Here is a 6,941-nt window from a genome sequence, read left to right on the forward strand (position 1 = left end):
TCCTGAGGACACAGGACTCCGAAGGGTTGGAAGCTGATTGTATTTCTGAAGTTATAACTCATATGATACAGATGCTGGTGAACAGAGGGGAGAGGGGCCGGAATAAGATCCAGAAGGAGCCTAGAATCACCCGTTCCAAGTTTCCTTCTAGGAACCCATGTTGGAATACTGCAGAAGAGTGAGACACTTTCTCTCCTTTACAGGAAAAGCCCCATCTGCATGGAGCCCCTTCCATAGGAGCATTTCATAGCATGAGTTCTAAAAAGAGGGTCTCTGGAAGTAGCCTGGCTGGTCTTGAACTCATAGGGATCCACTTGCCTCTGCCTCTGGAATGCTGGGACTAAAGATGTGCACACCACACCCAGCTTGCCTCCCCGACGAAAGATTTGGTCCATGTAGAAGCCAGTCGTAGGCCTGGAATTAAGTATCAGGGTTCCAGAAAGAAAAGCTTAGTGAACTCTGACCTTTACGTCCTCAGGAAATGAAATCATCCCACTAACTGTCCCTAAATCCTAACTACCTCTCAATGCCCACCCTTCTGAAAGAGCAAAACTTTTAACCAGAGTGTTCAGCAAATTTTCATTTAGTTTAGGCACAAATAAAAATCAGGTGAAATGGGATCTCCAGCTGAGCGGAGATAGACTGAATGAGTCATCCTCTGGCTCCCATCTGACTCGTCATCAGAACATCGGGAACTGCGGGTCTGATTTGTACCTCTGCGGAACCAAAGGTAAATCAGTTTCTTTTCATCCCAAACTGACCCAGTTCCAGAGGTGAAAGAAAAAGAATAAAGTCTGAAGGAAATAAGAATGGTTCTCACATGGAGGCAAAGACATAATTCTGTATATTTTATCCTTGAGTTCTGGTTCAGTTTTTTTTTAATTCATCCTCTCTGTTGGGATTTCCTCTTTGTTCACCAAAAGCATATTTTTCTTTACTGAAGATAGAACAACTACTTTAAGAATTCTTTTCTGGGGGTTAGGGGATTAGCCCAGTGGTAGAATACTTCATACATTGAGTAAGTGGTGTTAGATTGGGTCCTGGGCATTGGAAAGATGTTTTTATTAGTTACTATCTAGGTTTTTTGAGACAGGATCTCCATGGGTTGCCTTGGTGGGCCTCAAACTCTCAACCTTACCTTAGCCTGCGAAGTGCTGGGATGGCAGATATGTGCCAGTACGTTCGGCCTTGTGACTGATGTCGGTTCTGTTACAGTCCTGTGAAGGATGCTGCCGCTGCTGCTGTCTGCAGGAACATAGTTTTAAACCTCATCACGTTCTGCTTAGAAACTGTCTTGAGTGGCAACTCAAATCTTAGTGTAGTTCCTTTATCTTTACCAGAGTTTGTCCTGCATATACTTCAGGGCTTAGTTACATACAAACACACCAAGCAGAAACTATGCACAGAGCTTAGCTGTGTTACCTCTTTTGCTTTGGCTCTTTTCTTTGATATTCCCCTTTCACTTTCCAGTGTCCTCAGTTTCTCTTTCCAGAAAGACTAGAGTTTTCTTTCTTTTTTTTTTATTGGGGGGCGGGGGGAGTGTCAAGACAGGCTTTCTATGTGTAACAGCCCTAGCCGTCCTGGAACTCGCTTTGTAGACCAGGCTGGTCTCGAACTCACAGAGATCCACCTGCCTTTGCCTCCCAAGTGCAGTGATTAAAGGCGTGCAACCATAAAGGCATGCACCACCATGCCTGGCAAGAATGCAGTTTTCTATCATCTCAAAAGCCATAAAAATAGGACATTCTCCTGGTGTTCTTAACTTTCTCCACATTTCAGCCTGCCTCTGGAAGTTTCTGTTCCATTCTGTGCATTTGAGTATTGTGTTGAAACCTTACAGTTGATCTGTTAGAAAATGTGTTCATAAGGTGCTCGCTCTGCCGCACAGGAATAGAACTCTGAGAGAGAGTCTTAAGTGAGAACGCATGACAATAGGGGGCTGAGCAACCCTGCTGACCACATCCTGAGAAGCTTTCCAGGCTATATTGTAAACCATCCTGGGCCTGATGGTTATTCCTTTACACTATCTTCTTGGAAAGGCTGACATGTCTTCACCACCTGGCACCTTGTCCATGAGGACCTGGTACTTAGAAACCCTATTAAGGTTAGAGTAGGAGGATTTGGATCTTTTCCTTGTTGAATGACTCATTTTTCAAAAGGCTTACCTGCAACCACATTACTACCCCTGGAGTATTGAATGTGGATAACAGAATTCTACATATCAGTGGCAAAGCAGTTCACAGAGCTGTATCAAGGCTTTGCTGATCTTTCACTCAAGTCTAATATGTTGACTTAGATTCTGAAAAAGTTCAGGCCTGTTGTGAACGGGCTCCAGACCCAGGTTTTGTTGGGATCCAAATATATAAGGCCAGTTGCTTCCCTCTGTGACCTTTAGTTTTCCCTTTTCTTTTTAGTGAAGCCTACTTCCTCGATCCCCATTAAATAAAGGTGAAGAACAGCTCCAGTGTGAGAGCTGAGGGTTAAGGGACAGAAAAGGAACCCCTTTGGCCACAGTCCAATAAGTCCTTTGTGCTACCAAGAGACTGTTCAGTAGGTTCAGTAGACTTGCAGAATAGATGTGAGGCTTAGAGATTGGTGAATTTGCAAACTTGGCTATGACACCTTAATTTATGCTGGATACAGGCGCTAGGAAATTTTTTAAAGGAAATTTTATACTTACTGGTTCCTGGCAGCATTTTCCCTTATAGAAACATGGAGGAGCTGTTCCAAGGCAGAAAAGAAACAGACTTTAGAAGTCCTCTTGTCTTCAACTGTCACCGGTGCTATACGTGCTCAACAATCTGTTCTTCAACTGCATTCTCTTGTTAGTACAAATCAAAATCTCTGACTGTTGGCCTCCTGAGCTATCCAGTGTACCTCTTCCAGTTGCTCTTTCTTCTTTTTGTCCTCAAGACCACCTTGGTTTTATAATGCTGCCACCTTTATGAAGGATGACCTCATGAGAATGGTTCCCTTGTACTAATCCATTCCTCATGTCATGCACATGCCCATTTACTTACAGGGACCACAGTTTTATTGTTGGGATCTGTAAAATGTAAATACAATTAAACAACTCCTTGGAGAGTTATAGATAAGGTGATTTGTGGATCCGAGACATAGTGAAGCTGGGCCCTCTGTATTCATGCCCATTTAAACTCAACATTCCCAAGAGTTTTATAAATCAATGTCACTATACTCGATATGGGAACATTTTTTGTAAAGCTATGTCCATCTAGACAGACCCTACACCTTTCAGAAAACAATCTATTGAAGGCTCTTTCCATGGGCCACTTAAGGTTTTAGGAAGAGTTCAGGTCTCCTGTGACCTCCTACCACAGGGAACTTTGTTGTCAGTAACTGTTGTCAGTAACCTCTCCTCCCACGTCACTGTCCTTTAGAGGCTGTTGTTTCCTAACTGCCGTGTGGGTAGAGAAAAGGCCATTGACAAGCGCATGTTGACTCATAACCCAGCTGGGTATGCGAGCATCTGTGGAGGCGGGAATGTGCATCACTCTGTACCCAGAGCACAAATAGTTGAGGCTGTGGGTGTGGTCAGCAGCCTGAGGAATGATGGGCTTTGCGTTCCTAGCTAGTATTCCGTAGAGGATGACAGCCACTAAGAATTTCTAGCCAAGTAAAGGAAATGGAAGGAAGTGGGACAAAGGCAAATGACCACTGGTGGTGTTTCTCATTCAGAGAACCTGTAAGTGCAGGCCATGTCCTTGGACCTCAGACCTTGAAGATAAAGTCTACAGTGCTCACCATTGTCCCTGAATGAGACTTCTGGTTATAAATGTGAGTGGGTGAAACTTCTTCAGAACTTCATATTCTTCATCTATGGAATAAATTGGTTAGTCCTATTCAGGGTTTGCAAATTGTCTAGTTGGATCTCACATGTCTAAAGAAAGCAGTAATGGTTCCGCATCAGCTGATTGTTGTCTCAAGGGTATAATGTGACCACATCTTTGTCTTCCTAGGCAAACAAGATCTATTTATTGTGTACATTCTTCAGATTTTTAAAACTGCAGCAGATATACAGGAGATAGTTGTGTAGCTGGGTCTGTTTGAGGGGCCCCTGGCAGTGTGATCAGGATCTATTCCTGGTGCATGAGCTGGCTTTCTGGATCCCATTACCTATGGCCAGACACCTTGCTCACCCCGATAAAGCAGGGAGGGGCTTGGTCCTGCCTCAACTGAATGTACCTTAGCTGTCCCCCCATGGGAGAACTTACCCTGTTGGAGGAGGGGAGGGGAGGGGGTGGGGACAGTGGCAAAAGGAGGGCTGAGAGGGGAATCTGTGGTTGGCATGTAAAATTAATTAAAAAAATTAAAAAGAACTACAGCAGATAATTTAAAAAACAAAACAAAAACAAAAACAAAAAACATGGAGCCAGGTGGTGGTGGTACATGCCTTTAATCCCAGCCCTTGGGAGGCAGAGGCAGGGGGATCTCTGAGTTCAAGGCCAGCCTGGTCTACACAGTGAGTTCCAGGACAGCCAGTATTGTTACACAGAGAAACCCTTGTGTTGAAAAAAATAAAACCAAACAAACATGAAATATATAAAGCGGTAAAAAAACAGTAAAATGTAATGGTTTGCATGGGTTAATAACCCCTGAACTAGACTGAGAAAGTTCTTTCCGAATCCCTTCTGATCGTTTCATGGTTTCCTAGGTTATAGCCACAAACACTGGAAACTGTTCACAAATGTACCTCACAAACATTACTGGTGTCGATACGTTACAAGGCCAAGGATGAGAGTGTGTGTCTGCTGTTCAGGATAAAGAGCGTGTGGTTCAAAATCAGGTGGCTCTCGTTTTGGGTTTGGCTCACAGCCACTGCATCAGCAGGTTCGGTCTGATCGAACTACTACTCTCTTTCGAGAAACTTGTACGTCAAATGATCAGAATTCTGTAAGTCAGTAATTGGCATGCTATGCCCACCTCTTGTTTTTATAAAGTTTTACTGGAACACAGAGTGCGCATTCACTATGCTATGTTTGCACCTCCTTTCCAACTGCAACAGTATAGTTGAGTAGTTGTGACCCCTGCTAAAACTTGTTGTATCATTTAGATTAGAATCCATAATTCAAGGGGGCTCAAAATCCCAAAATACTGAGTCATCAAAGACAAAAATTGAAGTGTAGTAGTGGTATATTGTGGTCTTTACTGATCAATGTGATGCCCTTAGGTAAAGATGCCTCTCAACATAAATATCATAGACAAAAGCCTTACTATCGTCTACTAGGAAATCGCTTAATAAACATAGATCTACAGTGTCTACAGCATCTGTTGCGTTCCTCCCATATGCAAGAGCTCCATTGTAGTGTGTCTTGGTAAAACGAGGCTGGACTTGAAATCTGTGCTGCTGACCCTTGGCAAGCCTCACACTCTGGCTAGGTCTTAATTTTCTTACTTTTATCATGACAGGAACTCAACATTTTTTTTTTTGGGTGGGGGTTTTTTACTGTAGTTTGTTTTGAGACAATCTTGAGTGTCCTAGGTTAGTAATGAATGTGCTGTGTAGCCAAAATTGACTACCTTCTGATCCTCCTCCTTCCATTTCCTAGTGCTGGAATTGCAGGTGTGCACCACCACACCTGTTTTTATTGGAGGCTGGGGACTGAACCCAGGGCTTCATGCACGCTAGCCAAGCACTCTTAACAACTGAGCTATATCCGAGACTGCAAGCTGTTTTGAGAAAGTAGACATAAAATTGCTTTGTAAAGGCCAACAGTTTTGCAAAATCAATTACCACTCAGGTTTTGGACAATTTCTACAGCTCTAGAACTATAGTAGTCCTAAAGAGAAGAACACAATTTAAGCCACTTTCAGAAGGATTCTAGCTACAAAGATGTGCACATATGAACTGCCCTGGGAGGGTAAGATCAATGGCACCAGCTATGCGCATTTGAGCTCACCGGAGCACTGATGGTTCTCCCTGACCACCTGCTATGTGCCAGACATGCTTAGCATGCATTATCTCACTTGCCTCATCTCCAGTGAGCTCTGTCATTAGGTGTTACTGTCCCCATCCTGTATATAAGAAAACAGGAAGCTGTTTTTTATTATTTCTTCACTACGTTCCAGTGACTTCCATGTTTACTGCATAGTACTCTGTACGTGCTTTTATTCTAATTTTTCAGATGACAGAAGTATTTTTGACGTGACAAAATATTCTATTATGGGGCAAATGAGGGGACTTGGGGCATGTACATGGGATGGTAAAATTTTCAGGACTTCTCTCTTGTTAATTTGATTAGGGTGATCAGGAAGGGTAAATGTCCCCAGCCTGCTCCCACAATGGATACTAGATATAAAAAGTATTATGCAACAAAACAGCAAATACTGTATCCAAGAAGTCTCCAGGCGAGTCATGTACCATTCAAATGTGTTTCAATCTTACAGAATATTGAATCATGATAAAATTGCTTTAACTATCGGAAAAATGTACAGCCAACCGCATTTGATGGCACGCCCTCAATCTATCCATGACTAGGAAGCTCTGAGCTAAATTGTATGCAAGACAAATGCCTACTAAGTGGCCAAGTGGAATGAAGGCCCGCATCGAGACTGCCTGATTCTGAAGTCTGCCCTTGCAGCTTTCAGTCTTTTGTCTTCCTTATCCAGTAAGAAGCCAAACTGTTGGGACCAGGTTCCATTCCTTGGCAGTATTTGATCAACTGACATTTAATCACTCAGGCTTACTGTGTGGGTGAATGTCTTTTCAACTTTGTTTTCAAGTTATTTCACCTCCTACCTCCTTCTTTAAACATTGTATACTTTTTTCTGTTTTCTTCACCCATCATAACAGAACCAGACAGATGGGGAGAGGAACTGAAGATTCTGAGTTGGTAGGCGCAAACATGTGCCTGGGCTCAACCCCTCTGAGTCTCCACTTGCCTCCATTGCCTCCCTGTGTCTTCCAGTGTCCACTCCCCACT

The sequence above is a fragment of the Peromyscus eremicus genome, chromosome 14 (assembly GCF_949786415.1).
Source record: "Peromyscus eremicus chromosome 14, PerEre_H2_v1, whole genome shotgun sequence".
NCBI classification, from domain to species: domain Eukaryota; kingdom Metazoa; phylum Chordata; class Mammalia; order Rodentia; family Cricetidae; genus Peromyscus; species Peromyscus eremicus.